Source organism: Eriocheir sinensis, unplaced genomic scaffold (assembly GCF_024679095.1).
Source record: "Eriocheir sinensis breed Jianghai 21 unplaced genomic scaffold, ASM2467909v1 Scaffold573, whole genome shotgun sequence".
NCBI lineage: Eukaryota > Metazoa > Arthropoda > Malacostraca > Decapoda > Varunidae > Eriocheir > Eriocheir sinensis.
Window position 1 is genome coordinate 133,433 of NW_026111913.1, and position 19,893 is coordinate 153,325.

Consider the following 19,893-nt stretch of genomic DNA (forward strand, 5'->3'; position numbering starts at 1 on the left):
TATTGGCTCAAAGAGGGCTACAACAAGGCAAGGCTGGCTCAAAGAGGAGGGAGATGGGAGGCTAAGGAGGCGTGTTTTTACCTTCCCTTACCTGCCCGGGATGAACGCTAACCCAGGACAAAGGTGAGCAACAGGCGGCCTCTTTTATCTTTTCCGTATATATTTTCTTTGGTGTTCAGTATTTTTCCTTTCTTTTCTCCCTATTTTTGGTATCGATACTTTCTTAGTCCAATGCATTTTAGTTTCCAAGCTGATGAATCCATTTTTTTTCTCTTTTTTTACGTTACTTTGTTTCTTTTCTCCCTTCATTTCTTATTTGCTTCTATCTCTTCCTTCACGTTTCTTTCTTTTCTTGTTCCCTTCTTTCACCATTTGCTTCTACCTCTTCTTTACGTTTCTTCCTCTCTTTTCACCTTCCAAACTCATCTCCTTCTACATACACTCACTTCCTCCCTCTTTCCCTCCCTTCATTCTCCATCGGATTATCTTTACTGTAATTCCTTTTCTCTTCTTTTTCTTCTCTTTCCCTCTCAGTTCTCTCTCTCTATGTTCCTTCCCTCTCTGAATCCTCTCTCCTTTCCTTCTCCCTTCCTTGTATCCTTCATCCCTTCTCCCTTCTCTGTACCTTCCTCCCTTCCCTTCCTCCCCCCTTCCCTCCGTCTCTCCCTCCCTTCCTCCTTCTCTTTACCCTCCATCCCTCTTTCCCTCCCTCTCTTCCTCCTTCCCTCCGTCCTCAATCACCCGCCTGGCTGTCTTAACAGAGATCACGGCATCATAGTGTTTGAGAAACGGCCGCTTTGGAGCACAACACGGCCCATCGCGCCCCGAGGAGGTTACTTGGAGGAGGAGGAGGAGGAGGAGGAGGAGGAGGAGGGATGAAGAGCAGAAAGACAGGACGAAATGTAGAGATGGGACAAAAGGCGAAGAAAACTGGAGAAGAGGAAAAAGAGGAAGGGGAGAGAAAAGGGGGAAAGAAGAAAAGGAGAAATGATGAAAAGCAGAAGTAAGACAAACGGAGAGAAAGATCGGAAGGAAGAGGAGTGGAGAAGAGGAGAAAGAGAAAGAACGCAAAGAAGAGGAGGGACAAAAGCAGAAGAGAAGGGACAAAAAGAGGAGTAGGAGAGGGAAAGAAGAGGGAGAAGAGAAATGACGAAGAGGCAGAAATGCGACAAGAGGAGAAACAGAGACCAGAGGAGGAGAAGGAGGAGGAGAGGGATGATGGAAGAGGAGGAGTAGGAGTAGGAGTAGGCAGAGAAGGTCGCAGATATTATGCAAGTCTTGGACACATGAAACATTGCAGGTTCCAACTAAGACCACCAAGCCCCTGGAGTTAGCAAGGAGATGGAGGGCGGCTAACAAGGGGGAGGTTAGCGTAGTTACATTGTTAAGGACACGGCACAACTTTTCCTAACTCCACCTTGATATACCTTACAACTCGGGCGGCAGGTGATTTCGCAGACGATTAAGGAAGGAAAGTTACGACCGGTGCACGTAAAGCAAGGGATGAAATAGGTGCCAGGTATATGGAAGGCCTCTTATGTCAGGTGTTTTGGCCTTGGTGTTGTATGCGGCGGTGTGATAAAGGTGTGTGTCTCGTGTATGGCTTCGTGTGCAGAGAGTAAGTAGAGGTGGTCTGTGTGCTGCAAAAGGTAAGGTTATGGTATACGAGGTGTCTCAAGTGGTGATGTGTCTTTTGCATTGGCAGGTTTATGAGGCTGACTAAAGGCGTCCTGTGGGTGAGTGGCTGAGAGTGCTAAGTTGGCTGTTTCGAGCATTGGTAGATACACTAATTTCAACGCTGTAGCTCGACTGTGGGGTGTGTTGGCTTGACTGTGTGAGCTGGGCTGCAGACAATAGTAATAAAATATTTGACTGGGGGTGAATTATAATGGGCTGAAAGTAAATGCCTGTGATCTTGGGCTTTCACGTTGGGGAACTGACTGTGGAAAGTTGACTGTCGAGGAATAAGCAGTGGAGAACGAAGTATATGGGCAAGACTAAAGGAGTTTGAGCTGGAATAAAGGAGTTTGGCTGAAGGATTTCGATTGGGGTTCTCACGTTGTGGGGCTGATTGTGGAAACTGGCAATCGAAAACTGATTAAGAATGGACTATATACGTTGAAGTGAGGGATTTCCACGTTAAAGGAATGATTGTGAAAACTGGTTCTTGAAGGATGATTGATGGAGAATGGAACACATGGGCTGGGCTGAGGGAATTTGCCAGTGAAAGCAGAGGAGTAACGGAACGGTGGTAGCGAGGATGGCGTGAGTGAGCGCGAGGCAGGCAGATGAAGCGCGATGGAAAAGACAGACCAGTACAATTCCGCCGCCACCGCGTTCTCCATTACCAAGCGGCTTTCAAGTCAGGCAAGAGTCCGGGTGTTTTAAAAGCGTTCAATACTCAGCGGATTATCATTTTTCGCGGAAGCCTTTGACGGACGGGGAGAATATTCGCGTTGGTAAGCAAAGAAAGGACTGGAATAATAACGTGGTTCCTCTCGTTCAAAGCGGTACGAGCCGGCGGAAAATTTCAAAAGACTGTGTATGACGGAATTAATAAATGCATAAAGGGACAAACTAACATACACACAGATGACAGTATGAAGCGAAGCAGGATCACAGAGGAAAGTCGGTACAGGGAGAGAGGGAGAGGGAAAGGGAAAGGAGATGAGGAAGGGAGGGAGGAAAGCAAAATATAGAGAGCTTTGAATGAAGTCATAACATAACGCCCGCAAAATAACAGAACGAGTGATTGATATAGTGAGTAGACAGGCGAGTAAAGGGGAGAAAGGAAGAGAGGCAGAGAAAGAGAGATAGATGGATAGAGAATGAGAAAGATGTATGTATGTGTGTAAGAGGATGATAGAAAGATAGAGATAGATAGATAAACAGGTAAATAGATGTAAATATATATAGAGATGTATGTGTGGGGAAGATAAGAAATAGATAGGTAGATAGACAGATAGTGTATTTATGTGGGGAACGATGATAGGGAGATAAAGAAAGACAGATAGATAGATAGAGAGGAAGGTAGAGAGTGGTTATGTGTGTGGAGGGAGGTTGATGATAGACAAATTGACAGACAGATGGAGGAACAGATAGATAAAGAGACACAGAGAGACAGACTCCCCCTTTCATCCCATAACACACGCACCTGTAGTAATACGGCACCGTCAATTAACCTGCTAAGAGGGTCTTGCTCACGCCACTTACACCCCGCGAGGACCGTTTGCCCTCCCGCGCCTCCTCGTTGCTCCTTGTTACTCTTTGTTACCTTCTCTAATATCTCGTTTCTCTCCATTACCCGCCCCAGTGACAGTCTCTATTCCTCTCGCTCGACGGTGCTAATGCTTTCTTTATTTCGGGTGTTGCTTTGACCCCCCCTGAAGCGAACCGCCTGTGGTAGTGTTTTCTTTCTTTCGACCGCTGTTGTGTCCCTCGAGAAGAGAATGGAGGGATTAGTGCCTCGGGATGGTAAGGGAAGCATTTGCAAGGATTAGGAACGGAGGAGAAAATAAATCAATAATACCAGGATGCAATATTAACGTTAATTAAGACGTATGGTGACAACTGTACTCCCTGTGAAGCAAATTATAGGGCGTGTGTTTGTGAAGGTGCGGGGGAACAGTGCAAAATGTTGTAAATTCAGAAAACAAAATAGTACTAGCATTTACCGTTTCCTCTCATTACGATGTCAGGCGACAGACAACACACGGAGGCTTTCCCTTACGACCCTAAACTTACGGCTATAATATGTAGACTCGCCTTATCGTGGCATATAAGATAATGTCAGGCAGCAGGAACCTTTCACTCACTTCCCTCGTCACCTGTGAAGTGAGTGTCAACACCCACCAGCGGGAGGGAACGAGGGCAAGGGGAGGAGGAGGAGGAGGAGGAGGAGGAGGAGGAGGAGGAGGAAAAGGTGGGTGAGATGGGAGGTAGCGAAGGCAAGGGAGGAGGGGGTGTGGGCTGAGACTGGCGACAGCTGCGGAGGATGTAAGGCTTTGAAGGGACGCGAGGCCCCGGGGTATAGAGGCAAGGGTTGCATGGTGTGCAGAGGGGGGATCGGAAACTCTTTATGGTGGGGAAGCCCTGGACTTGACACTGTGTAGGCCGGGCACTCCTCCACCGATCCCTTGTTGTTGTTATCGGCGGTGTGTTCCTCGTCGGCAGCAAAAAGGCACGCGCCCCCTACAGCTGGTATAGGAAAACACGCGAAGAGGGAAGCTAAGAGGAGTAACATAGTGGGAGCGTGATGGAATAGGCGGTAAAAACATGATTCCAGATCGTAAAAAGTAGTGCAAAATAGTACTTACTACGAACAAAGATAGGTATATAAATTAGCACTTACTAAAAACAAAAATGACGGAGAAAAACATTACTTATTATTACACGAAGATAATTACAGATTTCAAGACACAGTATTTCCTAAGAGCAAAAATAGAGAAAAAAACAACAACTTACTATGAACAAAAACTACAGAGAAAATTAATACTTATTATGGACAAAAAATAGAGAAAAATAACAGTACATCTAATGAATAATAAGTAGAAAAAGTACGAAGAGCAAATAGAGAAAGAAACTGCATACACAACGAATAATAATAGTAAAAAATAGTACGAAGAACAAAAATAGTGAAAATTAGTAATAGGAACATAAAACAGAGAGAAAAAAAAAAAACAAGCGGAAAACGAGTTAAAACCGAGCAGCGGGGTCGAAGAGTACGTCGCTCGGGTTCGCAAACTATTTTCACTTTTCAAAAAATATCAAAGAATTTTTCCCACTGCGCCGTGACTCTTTCTTCGCGGCCCTCCTTCCCTCTCCTCAAAAGAGTTCCCTTTGAATTCCTGGTGAATCTCAGGTTTCTCACTAACAGGACCCGCGAAGGAAGGATGGAAGACCCTCCTCACCACCGCCACCTCCTCCTCTCCCTCCTCTTCTTCCTTCTTCTCCTTTAATACGGCCGTCAGGGGCAGGAATACTAACATGATTCAACTCCGCAGAAATGGTAGTGATGAGACCCCTTGTCAACATCGCCCTGGACGCCTTAGAACAGGTTGGACCGTATCAGTGCACCAAAGACACTCATCACTATCATCAAGTATCACACAGTCACTCTAACTCTCGAAAGCAAAGGAGAAACTATGAAATGCTAGCTGGAACAAACATACACAAACCAGACTTGAAAAACACATACCCAAAACGGACGAGCAAACATTCACAAACCGGACTAAAACAGAATAATGAAAACCAAACGAGAACTAACATACACAAACCACTCTTGAAAAAAAAAAACACAAAACGGACTAGAACAAATATTAACAAACCGGATCAAAACAGGTATATACAAACCAAACATAAACAAACACATACACAAACAATACCAGAACAAGAATCGACAGACCACACGAAAACAAACATAAAAAATAAACTAGATTAAAACAAAGGAAATTTATAATAAGCTTCGCCGCGCATCGTTACAAAGTGTTTTAATTTTTTTTACGGGCAATCTAGTTTTAATATGGAAAAAAAACAGGACGCGTAATGTGCTTTATTGCCTCTAATTGCTTGTTATTACGAGTACAATCCCCTCCACTGAAACATATAAAACGAGAATGAAAAGTTAATAAAGGTTGACCATGGATCATCAACGCAAATAGCACACACACACACACACACACACACACACACACACACACACACACACACACACACACACACACACAGAGGTCCCTCCCCCCAAACATTCATCCCCCTCCCCCACACAAGCACCCTCACCCCCACATATATATCCCCCTCCTCCCTTCCTTCCCCCATCCCCTCCCCAGTCATTCCCAGCCGTGTAATGCTTGCCGTGGGCTTTGTGATCCGAGCACAATGCAAAACTCTCGCCCCCACAACAAACGCGCCATTAAAGAGCCTGGAAGAGCCAGCAGCAAAGGCGAGGCGTCGGGCAACAACCTCCCTCCCGTCAGGCATAATGGCGCTGCTTGTCTTCATATCAATCAGGGAGAGGAGGTGAGAAGGTACAAGGCGTCAAAACTAACTCTTCTCTTCCTTTTCTCTCCTCTTCTATCTCTTCCTTCCCCTTTCTCTTCCTTCATTTCCTCTGGTTATCCCTCTTCCCTTTATCTGGTCGACTCTCCTTCCCTCCCTTCCTTCTCATTCTCTTCTCTTTCTTCCCTCTGGTTTTCCCTTCTTTCCCTCCCTCCCTTCCTTCCTTACTCTTCCTTCCCTCTTTCTTACTCTCCTACTCCTCCTTATATTCATTCATTTCTTTCTCCCTTCCACACTTACTCCTTCTTCTGCTCTTCCACCTTCCTCCTTTCCTCCCTTAATCCTCCCTATGGTCAGTCTTCCCTTCTTTCTTCCCTTACTCTTCTCTCTGTTTAGTATTTCCTCCTTTTTTTTCTTCTACTCCTTCCTCTGGTAAGCTCTTCCTCTCTTCCTCCCTTCCTTCTCTCTATGGTCAACTCTCCTTCCCTTCCTTCCTCTCTTTGCTCAGTTCTCCCTTCCCTTCCTTCCTTCCTTCCTTCCTCTTCCCACTGGTTAGCTCTTCCTCCCCCATCCCTCTCTCCCTCTCTCCCTCCCTACTTCACTTCCCTCTCCTTCACCTCATATTAAGTGATGTCCTCGTGGTTAATACAAGAGTCTGTTTCCGCGTCAACAATTAGTAATGATTTGTTCAGAGGTTAATGAGTTTTGCGGGTGATGGAGATATATTCAGAAGGAGAAGCGAAAAAAGAAAACCCGTGTGTAATGAAGGTTAAAGAAGATTGAAAAGATGAAAACTGAAATGATTGATATTTTACTATACTAAACACTTAAAAGTCTTATATTAAAGGTCTCAAGAAATCATAAATAGAAACCGAGTGATAAAATAGATCACAACCATATATTATAGAGATGTTTCCATTACAAATTTCAAAAACAGATTAAATAAATATACTTCTGAACAACTACTGTGAATACAATGGAACAGGAAGACGCTAAATCCATATCCAATACGAAAAAAAGTAAGTCAATAATGCTAAATTGGTATAGTGTATGTGTGTGTGTGTGTGTGTGTGTGTGTGTGTGTGTGTGTGTGTGTGTTCAGGCCTCCTCTTAAAGCTATCACGAGCCCCCGGGAGCGTCACGTAACATCTCTTCCTACTCAGTGACACACACACACACACACACGCTCACGCACACACACACACACACACACACACACACACACACACACACACACACACACACACACACACACACACACACACACACACACACACACACACACACACACACAATTACTACCAACTTTTGACGTTGCCGCTGGACTCAAGTGGACGGCAAACACACACACGACGCAACACGGAAATTAATAACACCACTTGGACGTCGGACACAAATCACAGGTAGAGAGTAGTCAATAACCACTCGGCGATACACTTACAAGACAGGTAAACAGAACGCCGTCACAGGTAAACTCGACACCCATGCTAGGTAAACAGTAATTAGAGCGTCCCTACAAAAAAAAATGTTAATGATATACGTGGAAAGTGATGCGATACAGAACTGAGACGTAGGTCGATGATATTAAAGAGAAAAGGTAAACAGTAATCATAGCGTCCCTACAAGAAGAAAAATGATGTTAATGCCAAACGTAAAAGGTGAGTGGACACAAAACCTGAAGTAGAAAATATAAAAGGAATAAAGAATGAAAAGTTTAGACACATTCATAGATAAAAATAAGTTATAGCGTCCCTAGGAAAAAATGATGAAAATAAAGCTAAACGTAAAATGTGAATGGATACAGAACGGAAACAATAGTAGAGAATATAAAAGGAAAAGAAGAGATTAGACACATTAACAAGTAGCCAGTAGTCATAGCGTTTCAGTAAAGGGGATAAAAAGGATGAAACTAATGATGAACCTAAAAAGTGAATGGCAACAGAGCCGAAACAAGCGTCAACAATACAAAGGGAAAAAGATTGAAAAGTTTGACAGAAAAGATAAAAGGGTATGGACGATATGGCCATGACGAAAATAACATACTAGAGAGAATAAAACGTTACGTAAAAGGATTAGTGTGTGGCTTTGTTTTGTTGAGAGAGAGAGAGAGAGAGAGAGAGAGAGAGAGAGAGAAAAAGAAAGTAAATAAGAGAGAATTCTTCGCCTTTCGTACCCACAATATAAGCGGCTCATATTTAATAAAGGAAAGAGTATCCCATATTATAACCAAAAATAAAATGGGAAAAATAATAATAGGGTCCCCGGTCAATTGTATTCCCCATCGACCCTAACTCGAACTGAAAATCCCCTTCAATAGAAAATGACGTGAAGAAAACGGACTCAGGGCTTAGCGGCAACGGGGCGCGAAAGAAAATCAGATTTTGGTAATAACGGTTTTGTTTGGAGTGTATTATTCAGGAGACTTTGAATCACCACTTTTAACTTTATTTTCCTGTTTGTGATGGACTTTGACTGCTCAGATTTTGGTAATAACGGTTTTGTCTAGTGTTTATTTACCAGGAGACTTTGAATCATTACTTGTAACTTTATTTTCCTATTAGTTGATTAAGAAATGTGATAAATTTTTGCTGATAAGATACTGATAACGTTTTTCTGTGATGAATATTTTTCAATTTAGTCTCTGAATTGCCTCTGTGACCTCTTTGCCCGTTGATTAATTCAGAGATGTGATAGACTTTGATTGACAAGGTCCGAGTAATTATGATTTTGTCCGATACTCATTTTTTTTTAGCAGACTTTGAATCGCTGTTTTTGCCTTTTTCTATTAATTAAGGAGACGTGATTGGAAAGGCTAACTAAAAGCCAGAACTAAAGGATATAAACAACACACTTTGATTGATAAGGTCCGAGTAATAATGATTTTGTCCGATACTTATTTCTTTATCTGACTCTGAATTGCTGTTTTTGCCTTTCCCATTAATTAAAGAGCCGTGATTGATTGGAAAGGCTAACTAATATCAAAACGACTAAAGGATGCAGACAAATCAAACCTCAGACTTGGAAGAAACAAAATAATTAACCAAGAAAAAATCCTCGGAAAGGCTAGCAAAAAAAACAATACGCCTAAATGAAATAAACAGACAAATAAAAACCACAAACTTTCCAGGAACAAAAAGTAAAAAGTTTGATTAAGAGCCTCTCCTTACTGATGTTCCTTTGCCTGGGGTCCATTTCTCTCCACCTCCTCCTCCCATTCCTCTCCACCTCCTCCACTGCTCCTCTTCTCCACCCGCTCCCACTATTTCCCTCTCAAGACCACTCTGTTAGCGCCGGCCTTCATCTCCCGCAGAGTTTTGGCGTTCTTTGTTTCCCCAATCCATTTTCTTCGAGGGTGAACGTATAAGGTGTGTGCGGGGGGTCGAGGGAGGTGTGTGTGTGGTTGGGGGTGATGGGTGGTGTGTGTGTGTGTGTGTGTGTGTGTGTGTGTGTGTGTGTGTGTGTGTGTGTTGGGTTCGTCTTATCCGTTTCAAAATCTAATTACTGATAGACTAAAATGAAAACCAGACCATATTATATTTCTTTATTTCTCTCTTCCTCATATTGGTAAAGCTTCTCCCTTATTTCCTCCATTCCTCCCTTTCTCTAGTATCCCTTTCTCTTCATTCACTTATTCTCGTTGTTTCACTCATTCCATCCGTTTTTCCTTTCTCCATTCATACAAGCTCCCATCCTCTCCATCCCACATTCTCGTTCCTTTTCCCTCCCTCCCATCCCCTCCGTTACCGCTTCCTTCTCCCACGGCACCTTCGAGACCTTACCGGAATAAGAAATAACCTCGATGGTCGACAGGGGGCGCCAGCAATGTTCCAGCCGATAGCCCGAGTGACCCAAGGGAGGTAGAGGGACGCAGGAAAAATATGACGTAGGGTTTTTGTTCGCCCCTCTAGTGGAAACAAAGGGTGATGTGAGGTCTTGCGTGATGTGACTACGAACCCAAGAAGTGTGTGCTAGGGTGGTAGTAATAATAATTGTAATGATAACAGTGTTACAAGAATACGAGTCTAAGAATATGAGTCTAAGAAGTATGAGTTTGTGATAGTAATAATAATAATAGTAATAATATTAATGTAGCAAGAATGACTAATGAAGATGACGATAAAGGGAAGAATAATATATTAGTACACACACACGTACACACACACACACACACACACACACACACACACACACACACACACACACACACACACACACACACACACACACACTCTCTCTCTCTCCATTATTCAAGGTGATTTAATAATACATAACGACAGCATCAAAGCCTTACTATTGTTGTTCCTCCTCCTCCTCCTCCTCCTGCTACTACTACTACTACTACTACTACTGCTACTGCTACTACTACTACTACTACTACTACTACTACTATTACAACTACTACTATTACTACTACTACTACTACTATCACTTCACGATCATGACTAATACTAATACTAAAAAAAAGAAGAAACATAAAAACAGAAAAGAAAATGTAGGAAACGCGAAAGAGATGGAAACATAATGGTGGAAAAGAAAGAGATAATAAAGAGATAAAAGAATAGGATAAGAAAAAGCTAAGATAAAAGGAAGATAGAGAGAATAGAACGAAGAGTGAAGGTGGATATGAACGTCCGGGTTTCTTGTGCGTGCGTGTGTACGTAACCTAACCTAACCTAACCTAACCTAACCTAACCTAACCTAACCTAACCTAACCTGACCTAACCTAACCTAACCTAACCTAACCTAACCTAACCTAACCTAACCTAACCTGACCAAACCCCAACCCAACCCAACCCAACGCAACCCAACCTAACGCAACCCAACCCAACACAACGCAACCCAACCCAACCCAACACAACCCAACCCAACCCAACACAACCCACCCCAACCCCACCCCACCCCACCCAACCCCACCCCACGCAACCCCACCCCACCCAACCCAACCCAACACAACACAATCCAACCCAACCCAACCCAACACAACCTAACCCAACCCAACACAACCTAACCCAACCCAACCAACACAACCTGACCCAACCCAACCCAACCCAACCTAACCTAACCAACCTAACCCAACCCAACACAACCCAACCTAACCCAACCCAACCTAACACAACCCAACCCAACCTAACCTGACCTGACCAAACCTAACCTAACCTAACCTAACCTAACCTAACCAACCTAACCTAACCTAACCTAACCTAACCTAACCTAACCTAACCTAACCTAACCTAACCTAACCTAACCTAACCTAACCTAACCTAACCTAACCTAACCTAACCTAACCTAACCTAACCTAACCTAACATAACATAACATAACATAACATAACATAACCTAACCTAACCTAACCTAACCTAACCTAACCTAACCTAACCTAACCTAACCTAACCTAACCTAACCTAACCTAACCTAACCTAACCTAACCTAACCTAACCAGTACATGTAAGAAATACCGGAGGGACTTTACTGACCGTCTCACTAACTAAGAGGAAAGACTGCGAGTGTATTTGTACCTGTAAACTGTATTTGATCGAGTACAAAATCCTAAGTCAATTATGTAAGGCTAAACTTGAATCGGGCACAATGAACATTTATATAAAGATTCGGATATCCAGAACGAATGACCTTATTTGTATTTGTATATGTCTACTGTAATCCTAAGTCTATTAAACATAAGGGTAATTTGGTTCGGGTACAATAAACATCTATATAAAGACTCGGATATCCAGAACGAGGGGCTAAAAAAACTCTACGTTCCCGATCCGCCGTAGTATCATATCAGGCACGGCGGCGTAAGTCTATCAACACACACACACACACACACACACACACAAGGCTTCTCGGATAATCGGGTTAGCATCTCCCGGATCGCTTCATCTCATACAAAACACATTACTCTTTCCGCGTTCCTACCCTTCGTGCCTCCCTCTCTCTCTCTTTTTCCCTCTCTCTGGCCCTCTTTTTTTCTCTCTCTCAGCCCTTCATTGCCTGCCCCAAATTCGCTTCCTCTCTCTCTGCTCCTACTTTCACTTCTATTCTGCCTTTCCTCTTTTTCCTTCGTTACCTTCCATCGTTCCATTACCATTTCCTCCTCCCCCTCCTTCTCCTCCTCCTCACATGACGGCCTGTAGACGGGCTGGAGGGAGGATTATCGCGTCAAGCCGTAATGTACTTTCCTTTGAGGCGGCGATGATGGATTAGCCGCGCGGGGAATGACGCCGAGACGAGCCTGACGGACGGATGGACGGACGTACTTTGGGTTGAAGCGGAAAATGGGAACACGTTTATGGTTATATTCTTAAACATTTCGGCGCCCAGGCACATACATTTAACACGGCCTTCGTAGAGTTTGTAGGCATTTCCAAGGGTAATCTTATAACCTCTCTGGTAGTTTGACCCTTCTGCTGTACCATGAACCTAAAAGAACACTCATTAGAACCCGATTAATCCTCTGTTTGGCCCTTGGAAATAGGTCATGTAAGAGAAGGGAGCGTCGAAGAGTACCGACCTTTGATACTTGGTGTAGACGCCCTTCATTATAGCTTTACAGGGGTGACTGGCTTAAGGAGGAGAGGGACGACGCCTGACCGCACACTTTGAAATTGAATAGGTTTTAGTACATTGCCTTTACCTTGTCAGACTTTTCCAGTGCTAGGGTACGAAAGGATCAATAGGGGATACATACGGCTACTCGGCCTGAACACTATATAAAACTTAACCTATAGTTCTGTCAAACATCCTTTTGGAGCTTCTAATCGTGTTTAAATCTACAAAATTACATCCTTTTAGATTCTTCCAACGTTAGGATACGAAAGGATCAATAGAGGATATAAAAGGCTAGTTGGCTTATACATGAGTGTGAAACAGCTACCCAATATCCATCAAGTCAAAGAATCTGTCTAATATCCTTTTGAAACTTGTGACCATCCTTTCGTTTTGACTTTAACATCAATACTACTAATTTCTTCTACTCATCCAATATCTTATTCGTAGACCGCTCTTTATTTTCTTATTCTCAGGCGTGTACACTTAACCTAACGTTTCATTTATATAATAAGTTAAATAGAAAAGCATAATATTATTTTAAGAGGAGGAAAACTAGCATATATATTTAACAAGCTTTTGTTAAACTGCTTTTCAACCCTTAACTTATTCTTTTTGCATGACTCTCTCAACCAAGTATTTCACATTAATTTATATTTGTTTGACTAATGTGTGTGACATCCTTTAGATAAACTCCTGTCACCCCTCAAGCTATTTATGTCCCTCTTAATCGAGCAATCGGCCACTTACGTATATTTGACTATGGAGTGTGAATAGGCAACTAGATCCGCTTTCCAAATTGAAGTGTACTCACCCCACGTAACCAGATGCCGGACCCTGCCATAAAGTCCTCCACGCATGCATATACACGTAAAGCTGACCCCCTTCGCTATACATAAACAACATCAAGTTTACGCACAACACAAACTGAAACACTGGACGAGGAAGCACTTGTGGAAGACAGACGAGAGAGGACGTGAGGCAGCGACTGAGTAAAAAAGAAGGAAAAAGAAGAAGAAACGACGAAGCAAAGGAAACAAGAGAGTAAGAAGAGAAAGAGAAAGGAAGTGTCGAGGCAAAGCAAGGGATTAGGAAGGAAGTGAAGCACGTAAAGAAGAGACATAGAAGGAGGGCGAGAGTCACGTTAAGGATTGGAGGGATGATGGTAAATGTAGTGACAATTAAGAAGGGGAACGAAGTGAGTAAAGGAAGAGACGAAACAGGAAGGCATAGACGTCTTTTCAGCTCGTACATAGGAGAATCAGGGGAAGGATTGGAGGGATAAGGGTGAATGTAGTGAAAATTAGGTAAGTGAATGAACCAAGGAGAAAGGAGGGGAAGACACTGGGGAAAGGCAAGAGTTAGGGTAAGTAATATATGTAATCGAACTGATAATTTGGGAAGTAAACGAAGTGGAGAGAAAGGAAGAGCTGGCATGAAGGAAATGTAGAAGATAATTATTTTGTAGAAGTTTAGGGGGAAAGACAGTATATAGAAGTTGTAGAGGAATGGAAAAAATAAAATAGGAAAAGAAGGAAGGGAATAGGTAGGACGAAAATGAATGAAAACTCTGATATCTTAAAGATCTTGACATCAGGATAAAAACAGATAGAAAACAATTGATCATAGGCAAGAAAAAGAGTAGGAGATATTAGTAATAGTAGTGGTGCTAGTGGAAGAGGAGAAAGAAGATGAGGAAAAAGAGAGAAGAAGGGAAGGAGAAGAGGAAGGGACGAAGAGAAAGCAGGTGGAAGAGATAGTATAAATAGTAGAAGTTCTAGTGGAAAAGGAGACAGAAGATGAGGAAAAGAGAGAGGAAGGGAAGGAGAGGAAGGGACGAGGAGAGGAGGCAAGAGAGATCATATCGTGCCGTGGACAAGCGAGAGGAAAAATACACTAAAAAAAAAAAAAAAACTGCACGCGTGTATAGCAAGAGGAAACAAGCTCAGGAAAACGGAAAAAAACTACTAGTACGAAAACAATACGACTGAACATAAGAAAAAAATACTTGAATAACAGAATCCGACAAACTAATATGAGAAAAAAAGGGAAAATGACAGTCGATAATATGAATAAAGAAACAGTGTGAAGATAATATTTATGGCCGCTAAAGGGTTAGATACAACAACGAGAAAAGGGAAAAACTGATGAAAGAAAGTGAAATATTAACAAGCAATCAAAAAGGAGATAGAATAAAAGAAGGAAGAGGAGGAGGAAGTGAAGGACGAAAAAATACGGATTAAAAAAAAACAAAAGAAAATGTAAAAAAATGTAAAAAATATAACAAGGAGGAGGAGGAGGAGGAGGAGGAGGAGGAGGAGAACAACGAAAAAAATAATGAAAGAACAGAAAATATACAACAAAAAATAAAAACTGGAAACGAGAAACAAAATACAAAAGGAAAAACAAAGGAAGAAAAAGAGGAGGAGGAAAAGAAAGAGAAGCAGAGACCATATGAGTAAAGAGAATGAGAAACGTGAAGAAGCTACGGTAAAGGAGGAGGAGGAGGAGAAGGAGGAGGAGGAGGAGGAGGAGAAGAGAGAAGGCTAATGACCTCTGTAAGCAACTCAAGGAACCAGTTAAGCAAAAAATAAAAGGCTCATGAGGAGGACGATGACCCCGAGGAAGAGGAAGAGGACCAAGAAGAGGAAGGAAGAGATGGAGGTGGAGGAGGTGGAGGAGGAGGAGGGGGCAGACGGAAACCAGGAAGAGGAAGGAAGACTGGAGTATGGAGGAGGAGAATTAGGAGGAGGAAGAGGATGACAAGGACTAGAATCAGGAAGAAGGAAGAGCTGGAGGTGGAAGAGGAAGAGGAAGAGAAGGAGGCGGATCAGAGGGAGGGAGGAAGAACTGGAGCATGTAGGAGGATGCGGAGGAGGAGGAGGAGGAGGAGGAGGAGGAGGACCAGAAGGAGGGGGATCAGAAGGAGGGAGGAAGAACTGGAGCATGTAGAAAGATGCGGAGGAGGAGGAAGGGCACCAGGGGAAGGAGGAGGACGATGAGGAGGAGGAAGGGGCGCCATAAGCAGTCCTCCACAACCTTTCTGAATATCTCGGATCCTCGTGTTTATCGGTCTGGACGCTATTTGTTGCCGGAACTTCCTCGATATTCAAAGCGCTAGAAACGAGTCCACGAGATCGCCGCCACCAAGAATACTTTACCTCCCTTTACTTTCCCTTTGCTTTCCTTCCCTTCCTTCCCTTCCTCGGCCGCTTCTTGTTCCCTCTTTCTCTCTCTCCAGCTTCCTTGCTTGTATGTATATGGTTTGAGTATGGATTTCTTTCTCTTTTCTCTCTCTCTTTCTCTCCTTTTCTTGTTCTTTCCTCTCTCTCTCTGCTCTCCTCTTTATCTCCCTGTCTCCAGTGTTTTCTTGCTTCTACGTGAATGTTTAAGCTATGGGTCTTTTCCTCTGCTCTCTCCTCCTTGTCTCTCCCTTCCTCTTCTCTATTCTTCTTTCTCTCTCTCCTCTCCTTTCCTTTTCTTATCTTTCCTTTCGTTTCCTTTTCTTTCCTTTCCGTCCGTTCCTCTTCTCTGCTCTTCTGTTCTCTCTCTCTCTCTCTCTCTCTCTCTCTCTCTCTCTCTCTCTCTCTCTCTCTCTCTCTCTCTCTCTCTCTCTCTCTCTCTCTCTCTCTCTCTCTCTTTCGCTCTCTTTTTTTTGCACGCTTTCTCATTTCCGTGGTTTTATTGTATCTTCATTTCCGTCCATTCATAACTCCCTTAATAATACTCTAAAAGGTTCAGTTAGAGGAGAGCTCCGTCCTCTTCCTCTTTCTCTTCCTCCTCCTCCTCCTTCTCCTCCTCCTCCTTCTCTTTGTCCCCAAATGAGAGTCATTTTCCCTGATTTCCGTTCATCCACTAAATATTTCTCATCCTAAGTGTCTGACCCTTTAAACTCGTATCATCACCCGTCTTTCTCTCTCTCACTCTCTTTCTCTCTCTGTTCCTCCTATTATACTCCTTCCTTCCTTCCTTCTCCCTCTCCTCATGCACGCCGCCACATTGCCACGAGGCGGAGGACACGGGAGGGACACGATGGTCTAGGCGGCGCGGAACGTCTGCCAACATGATGAACATCATCGACTGCAGGCCATTTAGTCGGTCGTTTAGCCCTCGGCGCCCTGCAGTGTGCAGGCGGCAGGCAGGCAATCACCGCCCAAGCCTATGGAGCACTGACCTCCTGAACTTCCTAGCGCTCTCTCTTCATTACTGCCATGCACGTAACGAGGTTATTCATGAGCTTGTCAACGCCTCCGTTGGTGGCTTTCCGGGTATGCTTGCTCTAATCAGAAGGCTACTTGCTGGCGATGGCGAGTCGAAATCGTGATCAGGCCGTGGTGAATTACTCGCGCGCACCCCCCCCACCCCCCCCAAACCCACACATACAAACGCAGAGAAAATCGAGCAACACGCACACACACAACAGAGAGTAAAAGACAAAATTCAAAGCAATCGTTACACCGATCACTAAAAAAACAATAAAAAAACAACAACTGCAGCCTGGACAACCCAAACCAAGGCCACGTGCACACGGGCCTTCCAAAACAACCCCGTAAACAACAACAACAACAACTAAGCACTGGAGCACAACAACAACACTGCTGTTTCCGACTCGATTTATTGGCAATTAGTAAAATATTGGCCAATAATCTGCCTGCATCCAAAGCGCTCGGTTCCTCCCCTTCACTTTGTAATTGGTCGAAGCCAACGCCGGAGTGAAGCCAAACGGGGAAGGGACAGGGATGGGGAGGGAGCGAGGGAGGGTGCGAGGGACGGCAGCTCAGGGGGGAGGAGAAAAGAAGTAGGTAATGGGGAGGCAGGTGAACATGAACAGGTGAGAGTGAGCCCGGAGAGGAATATGAACTGAGCCTGTGAGGGGAGAGAAAGAAGATACACCTGGTGATTATGATGCGGGCTGAGGCGGCGCGTCTGATGGTGAAGTATGGTGGAAAAAAAAGTTCTGGTGATATTGAAGACGAGAAAGAGGATATCGCCATTTTTGTGTTTGTTAGGTTTGGTAGCAAGAGGAAATATAGAGAGATAGTGACTGTGGCTACGCTGACAAGGGGATAAATGAGAGATATTGGGGGTGGTGTTGGCAGAAGATAAATATATTGGAACAAGGACTTTGAAATGTGATAAAGGTAAGGTTCTAGAGAGTAAAAAATTGGGGAAATATAGAGATGGTGATTGTAGCTTTTTTTCTTTCTTTCTCATGTTCGAAAATCTAAAAAAATCATTAGATATTGCATTTGTTGGTCGTGAAATACATCAAATTATTATCCATGTAAATATTTCGCCCTTACTTCATAAAACTCAAACTAAACTTTTTACAATTTTCCCTAACATTTGACATTCAAAACCCATAAAATACCTGTCAAAAACCAATTAAAAGAACACCATAGCAGAGATTACACCCACAAATACGAGGTAGGTACGGTGGTGTTAGAACGCTCCTCACACTCCCATATAAATCACTATCTATACTCGTTTCCTACTGGGCGATTTCGTTAATACAAATCGGGAAGGTAAACACGAGGAGCCAATCACCGCCAGCCTCTGCACATCTGTCAATCCAGGAGCCAATTGGAAAGCTGGAAAGACTAACAGTGTGTGTGTGTGTGTGTGTGTGTGTGTGTGTGTGTGTGTGTGTGTGTGTGTGTGTGTGTGTGTGTGTGTGTGAGTGTTAAAGAGATAACAGAACAGAGAATACGAGATAGATAGATAGATAGAGAGAGAGAAAGGTAACTAGATAGATAGAGAGATAGAGAGACAAAGAGAAAGAGAGATACAAAGAGTCACACATTTTTAAAAGTACTCTCCCACTATATCATATTTTCAAGAGCTGTCACGTGATACTCCCAACATTTTATTTTCAGGGCAAACATTTAATTTTAATCGTTTGTTTTCTGAGGGTTACGAGGCAGTTTGGCACTTCATCTCTCTCTCTCTCTCTCTCTCTCTCTCTCTCTCTCTCTCTCTCTCTCTCTCTCTCTCTCTGTAGCTTTATATTCCTATTTAGCGGCGTTTTCGGCATTTTTATTATAACCCACAAATTTGAGTCAGTGATTTATGTGTCCATGAATTCAAACTCGCTTGATAACTCCTTAAAACTAATTGCGTTGATCTGCTTCTCCTTATTCTGTAATTTTATGTTCCTATTTCGAGGCTTTTTCGGGATTTTGATTATCACTCACAAATTTGAACTCGTCACTGATTTATACGTCCATGAATTTAGACTCACTTGACAACCCTACAAACTTAATGACGTTGCTCTGCTTCTCCATATGTTTCTAGTTTTACATTCATATTTCGTGGCATTTTCGGTATTTTCATTCCAAACCATAATTTTGAAATGGTCACTGATTCATGCGTTTAATCATTTGATAACCACGTAAAACTAATAATGTTACTCTAATTATTTTTTCTGTAGTTTTATTTTTCGATTTCTCAGTATTTTCGTCATTTTTGCTTTCAGCCACAAATTTGAATTCACCACTGATCCATACGTTTAATCATTTGACAACCCAATAAAAATAAGTGTCCCTCAACTTCATGTTATCTTTGTAGTTTCATATTCGTATTCCGCTGCACCTACGCACTTTCATTCCAACCCACAAATTTGAACTGGTCACTGACATATACATTCAATCACTCGATAACCCCATGAAACTAACAGTGTCACTCCCCCGCGGTAAAGAGGCGATACAACACGCTCGTCATGCACAAACACTCGACTTTTCCAATTCGGAGCGAGTGCATATTTTATTTCGCCGCGGGATCAGCGTGTAGCCCTAATCTCAGCATTCGGGCGTCACGCGGCGCACTAATAAATGGGCGATTCTTTTTTATTCGCCTGGACAAAGGGTGACGGACGTGTGCCCTGTTACGCGCTGAGGGTCATGGAACGCGGTGACATATTTCCCTTTTGATCCATTTATTTTTAGAAGCGTTACAAAGAATGAGGTTTCCGAGCAAAGCACTGACTGACTGTCTGACTGACTGGCTAGCTGAACTCTCGTGAACCTATGCTATACGTGTGTGTGTGTGTGTGTGTGTGTGTGTGTGTTGGGGGGAGGTAATGAGAGCATAAAACTCACTTTGGCAAACAGACACACCACCTGTTTACATTATGAGGTACTTGAGGTCTTAAAAGTACAACAACAACAACAACAACAATAACAACCTTCTTGCTTTCTTCCTTTCCCCTTTCTTTCTCTCCCTTTTCAAGTTTGTATTCTCCTCCGACTGACCTTTCTCTTCTTTTTTTCTTCCTTCCCTCACTGTCTGCCCTCTCCCATACTCCTTTCTCCCTTTCAATCTCTCCTTCCGTCCGTTCTTCATTTTCTCAGTC